Source organism: Apis florea, unplaced genomic scaffold (assembly GCF_048593485.1).
Source record: "Apis florea isolate Af1SG1 unplaced genomic scaffold, ASM4859348v1 contig_2835_pilon, whole genome shotgun sequence".
Lineage (NCBI taxonomy): Eukaryota > Metazoa > Arthropoda > Insecta > Hymenoptera > Apidae > Apis > Apis florea.
In genome coordinates, this window is record NW_028256652.1 from 1,030,315 (window position 1) to 1,050,071 (window position 19,757).

The following is a 19,757-nucleotide window of genomic DNA, read 5'->3' on the forward strand; positions in this document are numbered from 1 at the left end:
AGGATCTTAACGTATTAGGGATATTATCTGATAAAATAAAATAAATTCTTATTTAAAGATCATAAAAAGAAATTTTTCAAATTTTATATTATACAACGTGATTGTATTGAATTTTTTTTTATTAAATCAAAATGAAACATGCCTTTGATATTTAAAAAAAACATATCGATGAAATTTATTTAAAAAAGCAATAAAAATTTGTAAAATTATATAAAAATGTTTGAAAATAAAATTGAATCTATATAAATATTTTATTTTTTTATTATTATTTTTTTTTTTAAATATTTGTATTTTCTATTTTGTGTCACAAGAAATTTTAGAATCAGTATTTATTTTATTATGATATAACATTTATTTCAAACTCAAAATAAAATATATTGCAACTTACTGTAACTAAAAGTTTTATATGTATATATGCTGTTAATACAACAATAAATAATCATTAGCAAGACACATTTCAATTTTTACTTTAAAATGTAATCATTGGAAATCCTTGATTACTGAAATATTAAATTTAAATTTTCACAATGTGAAATTTTTGATAATAATTTTAAAGATAATATAAAAAGATTTACCTTTTACTAAAAAACAATACATTCCATTATAGATCCATTCCAAATTTTTGTTGTTTACAAAATAAAAAAATTTAATAAACTTACGATAATCTTATAATTTCAATAATTCCGATATCCAGTATTTAAACTTTTTTCTCAATATTTCTTCTCAATTTTGTTTTTACTACAAATCTCCCCACAATCCTCGGGGATTTGCCGATTATCATTGCACATTTAAAAGCCAACTCGGTGAGGGTATTGCCTGTCATTTATTCTACATTTCGCTCGTTTTTCTCGATTTTCGCAACGACTTTTGTTCTTTCTTCGATTTCTTTCTCGAAGAGATTTTTCCAACGGAAATTCAGATGCAGAATTCTTTTGCTGGTTCAGCAACATATTGATTCAGCTACACACATAGGATGAAATAAATGTATGTATTTACTAGTTACAGTGAATCGAATTATGATGATACAAATACATTATCTTTTTTGATATATAAATTTCGAACCATTTGAACGATTCAAATTTGATTTTAAAAATGAATTTTGCTTTTTCCATAAATACAACTATCATTTATATTGATAAATCAATAATAAGAATAAACCGCGGATATGTAAATTTATATTTTCATTATCACAATTATAGAAATGAAACTTAAGTAAAGATTTGATTCATTCTTTAAATATCACGAGTATTTTTGCAAATGATATACAGAAACCATTTGGATCACATGGATCGTTAATTTTTTAAAATAATTTGTAATCTATGTAATTGTATTGTTTCTTATAATACAACTCGAATTTTGTAATTATTATATCAAAGATAACAAATTACTCTTCTTTTCCTAGATTAATATATATATTAATATTAATAGATTCTTATTGAAAATAAGTTAAATCTTTTTATGAGGAATTGTATCGGTTGTAAAATGCATTAAAAAACATGCAATTATATTTTTAAAAAAATAAAATCTTCCCATAATCTCTATACATTTATCTGCGATTTTTATCTGAATCTGTCTTGCATAAAACATTTTTTAAAATCAACAAAAACAAAGATATTCAATCAATTGATCAAGTGATTTTATTGTTAATTGTATATTATTTTATATATTACCTCATTTACATATTGTAATTCCCTGTTGATGATTCTCACAAGAATTAAAAGTTCTTGGCTCATATAAAAGTCCAAAGATCGAGTTAAGGATATTAATTAATCTTTCTTCATCTCATTAATTTATCCTCGAGAATCCATCATTAACTGAATTATCCAGATTTTTACGAATTGTTTTCTTTCTTACACTCGAACATTTTGTTCACGAACGAATCACTGCAAATTGTTCCGTTGAAACTTTTCTTCGAAAAGTAAACTTTGTCGTGTATTTTAACTCGTGGTAATATTATCTCTTTCTCTTGCTTCATTACCACGATATTATACGTGAAAAATTCGGTTGCTGTATTTTCACGAAAGGATTTAAACACGATAGAACAAATTTGATATATAAACGCGATTCTTCTGTTGATGATAGAAGAAAAATTTTTTATATATTTGACGGATAACAAGAAATTCATGCCACGCTTAGAAAGCTTGATTCAAATTGTACGTGTAAATACCAGGAACACGAGTTTATATTTACATTGATTTCTTCTTTGTCTTATATATCGCAAAAAAATTATATTTATTTCTATTCTAATAGTGACAGCGTTTCAAATCTGTAAATTATAATTTTTCAAAAATTAGCAAACCGACCTATTTGCTTAAGCAATTATATTTTCTTGCTTACTTAGAGACAAATGCAATTTTTTTTAACTAATATTAATCTTTGCGTGCTTAATACAATGTACTAAATAACATGACTTTCAAAAGTATTTTGAATTGAAATTTAAATTCGTATTTATTTTCGCGTCATTCGATCAATATCAATTTTAAAAAAATCGTGGAGCTCAATTTAAACCAATATTCATTACTTATTCTTAACCAATGAAAATGTTAAAAAATATTCCATTCCTTTATGTTACAAATTATCAACGTGACGATGTACTCTTTTCAAATGATAAAATATTCGTAGCATATATAACACAAACAAGAAAGGGTAAGTTTATGAGTATATATATATATGTACCTAGAATTCATATACTTGTTTGTTAAGAATTATATAATGTGATTATTACACCACGTGTCGTGTGCTTACTTCATTTGTAACATCACTAGAGAAAAAAGTCAATGCTTTTTTATTATACCCCCGAGGTGCAAGTGTGAACAGATTGTCGATGGCATAATTTGAATGACTGCCGATAAACCGAGTGGAACGCACAGTTGAGAAGCACCGTGACTAAGTAAAATTCTTGATATTTTATCCACGAGCCACAAATCTGTGATATAATTATATCCTGGAAATATAAATACAATTTTATTACCCTTTTTTCTCGAAAAATTTAACAAACTTCTCTGAAGCAACTTTTAATTAATCGATCATTGTTTTCACACTCAACGGAATAAAAATTTTATTACTTAAAGAGGATACTTTTAAAGAATACTTTCAAATGTAAGCGATCGATTTGAAAAAAAAAAGATTAAAATTTCAAAATTTTTAAATTGGTATATCTAATTATTAAATTAAACTTGTACGTTTGGTTATTTTAAGTCACTTGTCAAACTTTTTAACATAGTAATAAATAAATAATTTAAATGCAATACAAAAATACTCTATCGTAAGTAAGACCAGCGTTGACTGACTCTCAAAAATTTACGAGTTCTATAAAAACGAAACAATCTTGATTGTTTATATAACAGTCTCATTTCTCCGCAAAGAAATGTCGTATTCAGAACGTATAACAAGTTATACCTTTCATGAGAAGATTCCAAGAAGAGAATTGACGTCCCTGATTTGAGAGATGTAGACCCTTGTTTCTTAAAGTGTCCCAGTGGACGCGTAAATCCGTCGAATAAGTCTAGTCAGCATGAAGAATCGTCGTGACTTTGATATGGATCTCTCGATTATTCTGATTGCCTGTATGATAGTATGATTGTACTATATATGATGGTAAATATATAAAATCATGAATATATTTTCACTTATTTCGTTCTGATGATGATTACATATGTAATAATGAAAATAATCTTTTATCTTTTATCTATTGTTAGATTATCACATTAGAAAAGTTACATCTTTCAAGATTTTTTATTTTCTGTTTCAATATAAATCACAATAAATAAGAAAGAATTAAATGATGCAGATTAATTTCGAAAATTACAAAATTGGAAAAGTTTATTCTTGTGTTGTTTTTATGTTTATTAAAGTCATTCTTAAATTTATTCGATTTTTTATCAGATCATAATGTAATCAAAGTTATACGTAAGTAATTTCATATTTGCATTTTATATACGCAATTTTTCTTCATTAAATCGATAAATATTCTCAGCTATTTTCTTTCATTCATCTTCCAATACATAATAAAAGCAGAACCAGTAAAATTAGAATCATATTTTTCTTTCGTATTTCATTTATCTTCAATTTTTTGTTTTCAAAACTTTTGATCATTATTAGTTATTGTATTACGTGCTCGAAGATTGAAAAAATCAGGCATCCAATACAAAATATAAATAAATAGATATTATTTTATCTTGATGCACTATACGACAAAAAGAAATGAATAACAATATTTAAAATTCTTCGACCAAGAAAATATTGAAATTTTATTTAAATTAGAAGATATGTCCTAAGATTTTTGAATAGACATATATATATATATATATATAGATATAAATAGTAGGATATACTTTTACATTTTTGTGACTTCAAGGACAACCCGATCAATTCACTTCAGCAACGAGTGTGGACTGGATTAAATTGAAGGCTGCTCTGTTATTCGTGGACAGTCGTCTTGACCCCGGACATTATCGTCGCATTCAATTTAGGGAGTTGATGCAGTCAAATGAAACTATTCGGACACAGAGGTTAAGGCTATTAGTACACGGTATCCACATCGTTTCGTTTTAGTCTCGATTGTGAGGAGGATGTTATTTCAATGCTAATCATCTTTAATCGTTTGAGAGTTACACTAATATAACTGTAACATGGCTTTAATTATACCTGTAAAGGATTTGTGTATTTAATAAAGGGACAATCCAGTAGAAATAATTCAATCTGATGTAGAAATGGAATTGTAAATATTTGACATGCTTTTAGTAATTTTGATATATTATTAGAAGTGTTGAATAAATTATAGCTAATTGTAATACAAAAAATAATAAATATAAAGTATTGTATCTTTAGTTTTTGTATTGATACAATTAGAATGCAATTAGAATAAAATTAATAATTAATTGTTAAAATTATATAGTCAAAATGATCATGCATAACAATTAATTTTTTTGAAACAATTAACAATAAAAGTCACTCTGGTCATTAATTATCTTGAAGGAAAGTTCCTTTCTAAAATTCCCTTGATGGAAATTTATATATAATCAATCTTATTGAAATTCTCAAATAAATTAAAATAAAATTAAGATAAAACATTGCAAGCTTTGTTACACTATATCTATGACATATCTATAATATAATTTATAACATTCTTTTCTGAATTAAAGAAAGAAAAAAAAGAACACGATTCATCGCATTGAAATATATTTTAATCCTCATTTATTCGTTTTCGACGTCGACGTTTGCAATTTCACGTTTCAAGGACACCAATCAATTAAACAGGCGCAGAAATTAAATACGAGAATTAGGAATTCCATCTATTCGCGATAGAACCTCTCGATCTCGGTCATATGAGCCTGACATCGTTTCATTTCCTGGCTGTGCGACGAATGCAATATTGCCGAAAAGCGTTATCTGCGGTGATTTTAATAATTAAGGATCGATTCTTCCCTATAGTCGCCTGATTGTCCCTAGTATTCCGTTTTAATATGAAGTTTACGATCCTTTTCATTGTCGCGCATTTGAATTCACGATAGTTTTACAAGTAAAATGTTCGTGATGAAGAAAATTGAAATTTTATTTCTTTCTAGTTAAAAAATTAGTTTTTTTAATTTTAAAACATTTACGATAATGTTATTAAAATAAAATTGGATCTTTTTCTGTTAATTATGTATAAAATTATTATCTGTTATTTTATAATGGCAAAATTTTTCTCATGCAAAACGATAAATAATAATAATAATAATAATAATAATAATAATAATAATATTACAATAATTTATAGGTATTTGAAACCTTAGAATCGTATTCATAACTCAAAAAATTTAAAATTCTCGATTTTTTTTCGAATTTCGAATTTTTAAAAAATTTTATTTCATGCAAAATAAAAAGATGATTATTGTTACTATTGGCATTTGTTACTATGAATCTGAAGTTTGAAAAATGTTAAATACTAACATTTTTAAGATCCTAAAAAAAAAAGATGAGGAGAAAAGAAATAAGTATTTTGAATTTTTTAAATTTTCTAAATCTCATAAAGATTTGGATTCGAGTTTCGTGGTCCTAAGAGATCGACTCATCTCTAATTTTATTATTCAATTATGATTCATTATTCAAATGATAATAATAAAAAATAATCATTAAGCCCAATAAATGAACCCTCAAGTTTCATCACTTGACGATAAATGCAATAGATGGTAAAAAAAGGTATTAAAGAAAGAAAATTGCGAAACCGCATGTAAATTACCGTAACACTTCCTACTATCTCGATTCTCGGCAAAATAAAAGAAACCAGTGGTAAAATATCTTGCAACGAAATACACGACGAGAAAACATTCTCTAGATATTGCTTTGTTCAGAAGAAAAAAGAAAGGAAATTACATCGGTGCGCAATTTCTAAAGTCACGACTGCATCATAACTCATTGCTCGTGTTGGATGAATTTGATAATATACATATTGCTCGCATGGATGAAATCGTAAAATTCGTATGATAAGATGATACGTTATAAAATATATCATTTTCAATATAATATCGTATAATGATTGTAAATATTTAAAACAATTTTTTCTTATTTGAATATATTATATGATTGCATATAATAATTTGAAATTATATTGTTAAGTTGATGCATATGGAATTATTTGATATCATTTATTTAAAAATTATTCGAAAATTGTTTCAATTGTATATTATTAAATTCACGTATATAAATATCATTTATTCAAAAATTATTCAATAATTTTTTCAATTGAATTTTGATGAAATTTTTTAAGAATTATTTCATTTCACAATTATTATTATTAGCTGGCCCTTCTTTTAACATTCCTGTTTGAGTAAAATGATCGATAAAAATGAAGAAAATGTTACTTTGACACAAAATTTTTATCTATATTTTTATCATAGAACATAATATAATTCGAACAATCAAATTTTTTCCTCTTATATAAAATTGAAATTCTCTGAATGGATCAAATTATACTATTTTACAATTTTACAAATTCGAGCAATTTATGTTGTACTTGTACTACACTTACCTGAAAATCGTTTGCATTATATATATATAATGCAATATATACAATAGTTAAAAGATTACGATCGTTAAATACGATCGAGATATAACTATCGCAAATATAATGCTAATTCTGTAAGCGTATCTATGTTCACTAACTTAAGTATAATTTTGTCGGTATCGTAACCATCGCTAAAAAATGCATTAGGTATAGCAATTTCGCTCGTTAGTTTGTTAAATTATTCTATTATACCGTAATTGCACTGATAACTTCATCCTGCAATTTTCGTTTATCGAATCGTTTACACTCTTATGCTTCGAGCTACACATGCTAATTTCTGATTGAAAATGTGGCCAGTTTGATATTTCCATAATATTGATTCCTTATTCGCCTAAAATATTTCGTATCATTAATATTGCAAATTCAATTGTTTCTTATTTGTTTGTCATATATACAGAAAAATCGTATACCTTATTTCCATAATTTGAAAAATATTGATTATATATATATAATTTTTAACGTAATTTTTAACATTTCCATCATATTTAAATATTTATTTGATAAAGATTTGTTATAAATATAATATATGATTTTATTTAATGAAATAACATTTTCATTTTTAAAATCTGTATATGTATTCTAAATTATTATATTATTATATAAATTTCTATTTTATCATAAAATTATTTCGTACATAATTCCCTATTGAATAAAATAAAATGACAATAGATCATAGACATTTATTGGAACACTTACCTTGCTAATAATCAAGAATTAACAACAATTTTTCCACGAATCTTTGACTAATTTTCACGTTACGCGATAATTCCTTTGCGTATTCAATTCAGTTTAATTTCCCTTAACTCTTCGACAAATCGAATCTCATTATCGGACCGCGTGCAACGTAAAATTACCAGGAACTCGATTCCTCAGATTGCCAATGCTCCGAATAAATTCAAGTCGTGAGATGTTTCAGTTCAGAGACGTATTTTTCAAGCCCCAACTTCTTCTGTCATCAATATTTCAAATTCGATTCAAGACTTGGCTACATGCAAGCCTTTTAAATTTGCAAAAAAGTAATTTTAGAAATAAACATGTTATTTTTCCCATATTTCATTATTAAAGTAATATTTTTAAATATAAAATCGAAAAGATATTTTCTTTATTTTTTGATTCATTTAAGATTCAGTTGCATATTTTAATTTTCTGAAACTTTTATATAATTATATAATTTATTAGATGTTTAAAAATTTATTTTTGATATCAATATTTACGTTCACTTCTATTATATTGATATTTATTTTACATTTCTTCAGATATCTACTATTACTTTATCGTTAAATACTTTTGAATCCACTTTCTCTTTCTCAAATCATTTTCTAAGCTTTCAAAAATTCAAGACTTTTTATATTTATTTTCATTATGTTTGTAAATTAATTATTAAATAATACTTTAACAATTGGGAGTAGTATTATTTAGATATAGTATATTTATAATTTTCAATTTAATTTTTTAATATCAATTGTATTGAAACAACTTTTCTTCGAGTTGCATGCATTTTTAATATCTTCAAAGTTATATCGTAGGAAGCATGTACTAGAAGCTGCAATTCTTCTTGGAAGACAACAAATTTGCAAAATCTAACTTATTTCAAACAAATTATCTGTTGGAAATTTTTAATAACTTTTCACAAATGTTCTTCATGCTTTTACTTATTATAAACTTACACAAGTATATCATATTATCATGTATAACTTTATCAATCCACGTGTTCATTTTATTTTCTATTAAAAATAAATCAAATATCTACCAATATAGAGTATTTACATACTTCTACTAATTTTTCAACAAAGCCAAGATAAAGGTAGATTTTAAAGGTAGATTCGGAAGCACAAATTACATATAAACCCCATCGTATATCCCGAAGCGAAAAGCGCACAGCTAACGTTTCTATAAATTAATTAAGGATACGAGAGGGTGAGAAGGTGAACTCCAATTTCACGGATACCCGGCTATATAGGGTATATGTGCTAAAATAATAAGAAGAAAATCAAATGTCAAAATATCGAAAGTGAATGAAATTAAGTTGAAAAACAAATCGTTAAATGAAAAAGTTACATTTTATAACTATTCTTTTTTAAACTATTTCTTATTTCTTTATTTAAATACAATTTCGAAAAAAACTTTATTTGCAATGATCATGTTTCTATCCATTCGAGAATAAACCTGATCATCACAAAAAGTTCCATGAAAAAAATCCGTATTTAATTGATCATTTCGAATTAATTGATAATTTTAAACGATTTTAAAATTAAAAAAACCTAGTCTATCGATCGGAAGTCTCGCATTTGAAAATTATTTACCGATGAATAGTACTTACCCTCTCTGTCCTTTTATTGTTCCACAAGATTTTTTTGAGCCACGCAGAGTAATTGGTAAATTTCAAACTCGATTTCCACAAAAGCGATGACACCAACGAAACTTCATTGCTCTGGATATTTGTTTTAATCTCGTCGCATCCATGAAATTTTGGCCCAATACAAAATAATATTCCATTTCTCGTGAGTCGAGGTGTGGATCGAGATGTCGACAGAAGCCGGTGAAAAAGTCGAGGGAGAAAAAGATGAGAAGGAAACCTATAGAAAGGAGGAAGTTACAGAAAAAGCTAGTCCTGTAATCTTCCTTCGTCCTTGCCCCTGTGGACGTACTTGTTGTACATTGTGTATAGTATATATATATATATATGAAGATGCTCTCCAACGAAAAGAATGATATTCGCTTCAGAATATGTACTTTTACGCGCATAGAGGGCGTGCCTTACGTTGTGGAAGTTTACCAAATTTCCTTCCTCCAATAGTATTATGTTCCCCTTTCTTGTTTAGTGTTTCTCCTTTTTCCTTCTATTTTTGAATTACGTATGCACATATACTTCTTAATGGCTTGAAACATGCAAGCAAGAGCACTTGAATACATCGAGTTTTTTTGATCAAGAAAATAAGATTTTGATGGATTGTTTTCCCTTTTTATTTATGGATTATTGTTGGTATATTATTGTGATATTTTGAAATCATAATTATTGAAAATTTTCCAAATATTTTAATATTTTGATAGAGTTGGTTGTTGGTATGAAGTATATCTAAAAAAAAAAAAAATTATTATTAGAAAAAAAAATAGTATTCATAAAGCTCATTAATTTCAACGGTATTATAGTGAAAATTCGTTTGAATAATTAATAAATAGATTTCAAATATACTCTGATGCATATATCATTGCAAAAGCAACAAAGCATAATATGAATCCCTAATCTAGTTTCAGTAATTTCTCTCTTAATTACTTGACAATTGAAACGTACAGCTTTGTACAGCATTTCAAATCAAATTATAAAGTTGCGTGATTGTTATTAATTATGAAATTGCGCATTGAAAAACTATAAATTTCGTGTTAAATAGATTTCACGCGTAAATCAATTATTTCTTTCTTAATCATTTAATCATTTACAATTTATATTACAAATAATATTATTATTCGTATCCAAAATAAAAATTTATTATTTCATGAAATATATTATCTAATTTCTGTTTTAATAATTTTTTGTTTCAATAAATTTGTAAATTTGGAATATAATTCAATAATAAATATGACGAATGACGATAATTTAATTCGATTTGAAAATCTTTAAATAGAAAATTAATAAATTTTATGTTTTAATTAAAGTGGCTATTATTTGAATGCCTGGATTGAAAAATATTAAATATAAAATTGAAAAACATTAGAGAATCATTTCGAATTTCACAATAAATCTATATATTTACTATATAAACTTGTTTAGTGATTGAATGACATTGTAGACAGTGATTGATAAGAGAGAAGAAGATTTAATTCGAAGGGTATGGATCGATTGAACGAAGATTGACTGATTGTCAAGATGGAGTGCTGATTAAATAGTGATCATTGAGTATCTCTTCGTGAGTTTATTACATGGGTGAATCGATATTACCTTGTTTCCAGGCTATATTGCTCTAATTAATTTAATTGTTCTAATTTCAGATTACGTTGTTTGAAAGTGTCAATTAGACACACCCTTTGTAACATTAAACAGAAATGATCAATTAACTAGATCACTACTGTCAAATCTTTTCAACTTTGAATTTTCGTTTATCATTAAGAAAAATAATTACACGTAATGAATATCTATTATTTTTTTTTCTTTCAATTGAAAAAAAATAATTTATTTCGTGATAATGTGCTGAACATAATGCTATCTAAAGAAAATAAAAAAAAAGGAAAGATAAAATTTAAATTTTTCTTATATTATTCTATTTGAAAAGTTACTATACTTAATTAAATAGTCATTTACGTTTAGAAAATGATAGAACATATTCATCAACACGTTCATGTAAAAATAACATAACGCACATATACGTACGTGTTAAATATTCATTCTAATCCAATCCTCGATCCTTTCAAAAATCTGCTTGCCAATTTAAACTCTAGTAGGATACGTTATAAAACGATATCCAACGAATCAATGATGGATAGGAATCGCGTCCAGATTTGTTTCGTCTAGACTGAAAATAACTTACAAGTAGTTCGGTCCAATGGCGACCGATCGTTTGACCCCGATCTGAATCAAGCTGGATTCTGTTTTCGAGGAGGAGCATCGTCCGTGCGCATCTATCTTCGGTTCGATGCCTCTTTATTATTACAGAAATAACGCGGATGCCAATTTACCGATGCCCATTGTGATGTCCGCCCATCCATCTTCACGCTTCACTCGTTAATTGAATAACACTGAATATTGCGGAGACTGAAGACTGGAGTCTCGCGCCATTTTGTCTCCTCAAATGTGAATAGTATCGATTTATGTTTGATCTATAATTTATTTAGAATGTCGTGTGTTCTTTTATATAATACGATTGGTGTTTGATTATACGATTAGTGTTCGTATTTTTATTTCTAGTCTTCGTATTATATTTATGTAAATAATTTCAATGCAAAAAACGTTAATACCTTCACAATCGAACTTTTTAATTTTAATGTTTCTAAAAAATGTTTAAAATTACGAATATTTTTGATATTGGTAACTTATAATTTTGATAATTTATAATTTATATTATTAATATTTTGATATACTTTTCTGATATTAACAAATTTCTTGATAATGGCAATTTGTATAATTAAAGTTTTGGTATTTTAATATTGTGTAAAATGATATTGATTTATTTGATTATTTTTTTTTACTAATCTATAATGTATTTAAGAAATTGTATATACTTTTACTATTGTTTTTGGTAACACGTATATTACATAATTTGTTCTCGACATCTTGATATCTCAGGCTGAATAACATTGTCTTGTGTTTGACAATTTGAAATATAGGTTTTAGCTTCTTTGCTTATTGAGAAAGATTTCTTGAAAACAGACTAGTTTTTTTTCTGTTAAACAAAATGTGAAATAGTATTCACGACAATTCGTTAAATGTCAAAGAATTTTCGTCGAATATTTTCCACATTGTAGTTCCTCAAGAGAAATTGCAAGCAAAATATTCTCACTGATGGCAGTACACGTTAGTCGCCTACGTCTTTTGACGTATGATAAAATCTTGAAACTAGTTCTGAACTGTTTGCGATTCGAGAGGAAAGTATTACGAACAGTGAACTCATAAAGCCCGCAGCCGTGCAAGAAATGGTCGAAGGGAATGATCCTGTTGGTCCGCTTAACTTGAATCGAGTTATCCCCCTGATGTTTGTGATCGCTTTTAAGATTCTTAACGTGATTTTGAAACAAGATTTTCCAATTATTTTCGATCCATGTTTTACGAATTTACACTCGAGAAAATCGAATATTCGAATGAATCGTAAAGTTTGCAATATTATACAAATACTTATAAATGGCACCTATTCACTTATTATAAATTTTAATTACAATAATGCTGTATATATATATTTGTTTATCAAATACATTGAATGACGTATAATTGCAGAAGTTCATAAGATACAAAATCTATTTATAACTTTTCTTAAAAGATTATTTTCGTTATTTAAATTCAATTAATATTATATACAATTATTAAAGTCTTAATTATATTCGATTCAATCAATCATTCATTCATTCCAGAAAAGAAGGGAAAAAATTCCTTGTAATTCTTTCTCAAGATTAAAAATTTCCTTGAAGAAATCTATCGTTCTTATTTAATAATGCAATCACGTTTTCACTATGTTTTCAAATTTTCAAGTCATCATGATACAAACACTGTTCCATCGAATTCTTAATACTTCGATTTTTCACACGAAATCGTGTCGATCGATCGTTTTCACGCGCCGTTACATCCGTTTCCGTTCCGTATAGTGGCCGTGTCATCGAAGACAAACGAGGCGAGTTCCGCGGTTTTTGAAACGTGAAAGAAAAACGTAACGTTATTTAGCGGGAAACCAGTGTGAAAGAGCTTCCGTTGGCTGGTTGTGCACAAGTTTCGAACTCTGATCGGCCAACAAAACGAACACATTGACGAGCAACGACTAAATTTGGAAGAGGATTCTACGTGCCTTGCATCGTTCGCATCGCGATCGACCATGTTACTGGGATTTCGTTCGTTACTATTCTTCTGCAGCCAGATACCTTTCGTGCTGTTCCTTTTTTGGGAAGCTCTTATGCATCGAACTATGCTTTGAACTTATAACAGATCGTTGCACACGCGAGTGTTGTCCTTGTTACTTGTTGTGTTAGAACAATGTGTAATCTTTTTGTGAAACATTGTAAACATTGTAGAAATTGTAGCTGTGGAAACACTCGCAATCTTCAACATTTAAGATTTAAAGGTTTGAATGAAATTTAATTAAATTGTATCCTGGAGTGGAAATTGTATCCAGAAATTATTTGATGTAAAAGAGAAATTTATAACATGTAATTTGTCAAGTCCTTTCATCAATTGATAAATTATTGTTTTTATATTTATAAATATTATCTAAAAAAAGAATATATTTTATTAAATATGTTTTTAATCAAATAATAATCTCTTATAATTTAATTTTATCATGCCTCTTTTTCAATTTTTGTATTATTCGAAACGTTTTTACAATAAAAAGAGATTAGTAAGAAATTTGTGCTTCTCGCAAACATTAAATGAAAATTATTACTTTTATAATTATTAAATATTTATTAAATATTAGAATTAAGATATACAAAAACTTGCCGAAATTTAACAATTTAAAAACACTTTAAATATCTAAATTTCAATAAATTTTCTATTTTAATTTCAATATTTCAATAGGAAAAGTGTCTCAAATATAACCAAACCTTAAAAAAACGAATATATTTAAATTTCAAACTATTCAACAAACTTTTCCGTCATAATTCATCATTTCGATCTTCAAGCTTCAAAAGTAATGACGCGTTCCTTGATCGGATAAAGGAAAAAAAGGAAAAAAAAAGGGAAGAATAAAAAAAGCCGACACACGATCCGAAGTTGGTTTTCAATGAAAACGCTTCCTTTCCCTGGATACGAGAGCAAAGAAATACGAAGAATATACCCGGTTCGTATGTAGAAATTGGATGGAATCGTAGAAACGTGGCGTAACTAACTTCCTTTTATCGGTCCCCAAGAGAATTACCTTCTACTTACCTTTTACTTGCTTTCGCCTTGCAAAAATCTTTTCAAAGAAAGAAAGAAAAAAGATGTTGGCCGAACTGTAAAACAATCCCTCGAACTACCACGTTACTTTTGATTATCTTTCTTACTAGTTATATTTCACTTTTGAAAAAAAGACTTCGCTCTTTATTCTCTTCTTTAGGAAAGAATGTTTTGTTCAACATTCAAGTTTTTAATCATTCAACGTAATCTTAATTATGTTGCTTTTGTCTTGAGTTAATTGCTCAATTTATTTTCAATATGAAGAATGTCTACAGGATGTTAATAGAATATATTGTGGAGAATCGATTCTAAAAATCAAAATGTAAAGGTTAGTCTAAAAATATTTGTTGAAGCTTATTTGTTGAGTTATGAGCAATTGAAATTTTTAAATAAAAAAAATTACTTGCTTCATTTAACGCAAATTTAAATTGTTAATAACTTAATAAATAAGCCTTCACATGTTTTTTACCATGTTTTTTTTTTTCGACCTTTAAAATAGACGTTTCAAAGCTATGATATACTATTAATAAATTGTATATCGACTGTGTTTCGTGTATAATTGCGAAACATATTTTAAATATAGATATACATATTTTAAATGTAGATATACAATAATTATTTTGAAAATAATGCATTTGTTATCGGTATAACGACAAAATAATAAAATACTTACATGGTAAAATGATAATCAATTTAGAAGAAAATCTTAACAATATAAGTATATAAATTTTAAATCATCTAATACTATGAAATATTAACTTTTATCGCATTTTACCATCTACAAATAACAAAAATAAATTCAGATGATTAAATAACAACTTGCAAATAATAACAACTTTACCTTATCTCTCTCTTCATTCCATAAAATTGATATTCGCATAATTATTTCCAATCTAATCATACACAAGTCGAAGTTCGTCGAAGTTTCCACATAAAAGACTTTAGTCGTTTCAAACACAATATAATTGAATTTGTTGCTAAATTTGTTAATTTGAATATCTTCATGCAAATGTGCGAGTCGAAACTTTAAATGATTCAGCTAAATCTCTTTTAAATGATGATGAGAGATTGGTTACGAAGCTTGTTATGCACATCATATAAGTACTTGTTCATTGATTCAACAAATTGAATTCAGCGTTTCCAAGAATGTTTATATTATGCGATTCATCATTAATGATTGATTCGAATAAAGATACAATTAAGGAATTATGGTACACGGTATCGAATCATTGATAAACTATTGCAATACGTAACAAACCGACTCTATTCAGATAGCATTGATATCTTAAAGTCAATGCATAATTCATACCACGAAAATAGCACACTAGTGAATATAGACTAGTTGGACAAAAAGTGACACATTTCATCCTTTCTTCTTTTACTTTCTTGCTCATTTTTGTTTCAAGTACTTGTGCTTTCAAATATTTTGTCCTTTCTTCTTTTACTTTCTTATTCATTTTTCTTTCAAGTAGTTGTACTTTCAAACATTCTTCTTGAATTCTATTTTGATACCATCTTGATCTCTTCTTCAATAAAATCTTAGAAAATTATATTTTATTGTGCTTATTCTTTTTTTGTTATTTTATTCTTGTCGAAATTTGCAGCTTTGATAATATCTTTACATTCATTTTGAATGTCTTTTCAAATTGCATTTTGATATTAATAACTTTATCAATTTTCAATAATAAATTATCAATAATAATAACTATTGTTGTATGTTCAAATTACCTTTGTTGAAATATTTTCATGAATGAAAATTCATTCAATTTTTAACCCTTTCAAAATACATTTCGTATATATTTATAAAATAGCATAGAAGTTAATAATAGAGTTTTTAAAAATAAATCATGTAAAATTTTCTATATTTATTCCATTTTCAAGAAAAAATACACCGTTTTTCCATCTGTGAGATCAACAATTATTATTCCTTTTGAGATACGTATGTTTTATTCATCATGATAATCCATCTCCATCTCATTTATTTGCAGACTTTCATTTCCTGCAACTTGAAGTTTTCTTTCTAAAAATTTTCTCAAAATTTTATATTCTTGAAAGTTTGACAGTATATTCATTATTCTTTTCGCAACATTGTAAATAAACTTTATTCGAGGTAATATTTTTTTTCATTTTCTTCTTTCAATATGAACAGAAAATGTGCGGATTACTTCGATGCAAAATAAGTCGTCGGTACTTTTTCAATATGCGAGGCTGCAAGAAATTTTATATTGTCGCAATTCGTTCGAAAAATGTTGGTCTCTGTTTTTTTTACATAACGATTTCACAAGTGTGCATTTTATAAAATTTGCAAGTTCTTTCGCGCGAAACTCGCAATTATGATAACGATTATATAAGTTAAAAAAAAAAAAATTATACGCTTTATCGACATAAATATTATATATATATATATATATATGTAAAATGAGTCAATAAAAATACTTATCTATATTAATAATAATAATCATAATTTTATTTTCTATAGATTACATCGAAAATATTTTGTAAATAATAATTATGTAGTATTGCATTAGATAGATGTAATCTGATTATTTTATATCTTACTTTTTTTTGTGATATCAAAATAATCTTTCTTTTTTCAATATATATATTTTTTTTTTTTTTTTTTTTTTTTTAGTATCTCATTGTTGTTGATAGAATGATGAATAAAAAGAAACCGACAAGTGATGATCTTGCATTGATTTTAATCTTTAAAATCGCATAAAATCTGAATACAATTCATTTATTTTTTAATACGATTAATAAGAAACGATATTTTAGATATTACTTCTTACTAATTCATTCAGTATACGTTATATCATATTCTCATTAATTATAAAGAAATATCAAATTCAAATTAATCAATTGAAAATAATTAGTATTTAACATTAAAAAATTATATTGCAATAATAATATTGCGAATTCAACGAGAATCTGTATCTGTATATGATCCAAATAAGAGATTCGTTTTCTAAATATCAACTTGTATTAAGTAATCTTATTCTTTTGTAGCTTGTAAAAAGTAAAAATCGTAAAAACTGGTTAATCCGTGTCGATGATTTCATATTCTGTGCCCTCAAGCTCTTGTTAATATAAAACCGAAACGGTAACAACGTGTTATTATCCATAAGAAAAAAGGAATAATTGTATCACACACGTGACATGTCCTCGATTCTTATAAAATTTCACATTTATCAGTAGAAAAATTGCATTGATTGACAATTAATAACGTATAAATTAACACGTAAATTACACATAATATTAATAAATAAACAACTTATTATTTTAATTTTGCTTAATTGAATCAATTATGCAAAATAGTTTTAATTTTTTACTTGTGCTTTTATTATTATTCAAATTATTTTCAACGATTGTATTTTCAAATCATAACTTGTGCTTACAGTGGAACTTATATAAATGAAATTTTATATAATGTCTCATTATCCAAATTTTAATTAAGCTTTTATCCGAACTTTGTCAAGAGTCATTTTACTTTGTATCAATTTATAACGTCTTCATAAAATAGATCTCCTCCTTTCAATATTATTATTTAATTAACATAAATTAATATTTCATTAATGATTAATACCATTTCGTAATTCCTCCAAAAAAAAAAAGTAATAACCAAATCATTGGAGCTTTCAAACTTAATTTTCTTCAAATTTCAAAAACATTATTGATATCATTTGAGAATCTTTACTCTACATAAAAGTGGTATAAATTAATATTTTTTTTTTTAATTCATCACATATCAACACAGCATATAAATATCATTTTGTGATTCCTCCATGAGAAAATGATGAAATTATTCGAATTTTTAAATTTGCCACGAAGTAAATTTTCCCAACTTTTCTTTGGCTATTTGTTGCGTTATTGTTTAATTACACACGGTCATAATTACCGTATTCTCTGAAGACCAGGAACAGTTTCTGGAACCCACGGAAGAGTTTTACGGGGTATTAATTAGCGTCAACGTAATTAAATTCATTGATTAATTTCGCCATCCGTTCTTGTCAAGAGAGGAGTAAATCGAGCCACGGATAAATATACTTTGAGAATATAATCATTGAGTTGTTAATCGCCTGTTCGTGGATAAATTTTCCAGCTCCACTCGTTACGAATGGAGCTAATTTTTCTTTTTATTATGAAAACCATTCTGCGTAAAGGTAAGATAATATTTTGTCACGATTATGATAAAAGTAGTATAGTTGAAATTTACTACATAGAGTACTAATAGAGTAGAGAGATATCAAAGAAATTAAATATATAGTATATGCATATAGAAAAATTATAAGTAGTTCTTGTTCTTTATACATTTAATATAAATTTATTCTTTATAATTTGTATATATTCACACGTATATATTCTAAATTATTTTTCATACGTATATGTTTAATGATAACTGATGTAATTTTAAAAAGATATTTAGATGTTAAAGTTGATTGAGATAGAAATCCGTGCTAATTTATTTTAATTGTTTCATCATAAATATTATTTTACATTCTCTCAGTTTTTCTAGATTTGTAGATTTAAAAAATGTTTGGTGTCTTTTTTTTTTTTTTCATGAAAATCAAGAAAATTTCATATACACTCAACCTCAGTGTCATAGAAAAATCTTTGAAGATTGATCTTTGAAAATCGAAGAAAACGATATATTCTCATATATCCACCAACACCTTAATAATACCTTAGAGAAGTACGAAACGAGTTTGAGAATTGATGAAACTTTCGAGGGAATGGAACATCAGGTTCAACTTGAGAATTTCATGGTTGGTCGGCTGGCCGAATTCCAAGGACGGAATGGTAACGATCGTAATTCCTTCTGTCGCGTTTCCCTCTTCGTTCGTTCATCGAGCATTCTGTCTCACCAGGTGCGAATCCGGAGACATAAATTTCTGCGTGAAACCGGCCGAGGGCGTGGTGACGTTGAGCGTGGACAGATTGCCGTGGAAATCGAATCAGAGGAAGACACAGGGAGATCGATAACCGATCGTTCTATGGCGATAGTCGTTATTTTTTGTCGATCGTAAAACTCGGTTTTCTTTTTAGATAATCTTTATTCCATGGAACCATTGTTGAAAATGATGCGCAACAGGTGTTTAATAATATATCACACAGCCGCGATATTATGTATTATTCGAAATC

The 19,757-nt window shown here is 26.7% G+C and overlaps 1 protein-coding gene and 1 long non-coding RNA gene across 14 annotated transcripts in view; one reads left to right on the forward strand and one right to left on the reverse strand.

Moving 5' to 3' along the window:
• LOC100869740 (dual specificity calcium/calmodulin-dependent 3',5'-cyclic nucleotide phosphodiesterase 1) overlaps nt 1–19,757 on the forward strand; it is a 192,521-nt gene that overhangs the window by 113,219 nt on the left and 59,545 nt on the right. The gene's annotated exons all lie outside the window — the stretch shown is intronic.
• Nucleotides 8,760–9,824, reverse strand: LOC147657807 (uncharacterized). The gene is made up of 3 exons (XR_015291791.1): nt 9,697–9,824; nt 9,369–9,624; nt 8,760–9,018 (listed from the first exon to the last, which is right to left on the reverse strand). It is a non-coding gene; the product is annotated as an uncharacterized LOC147657807 (long non-coding RNA).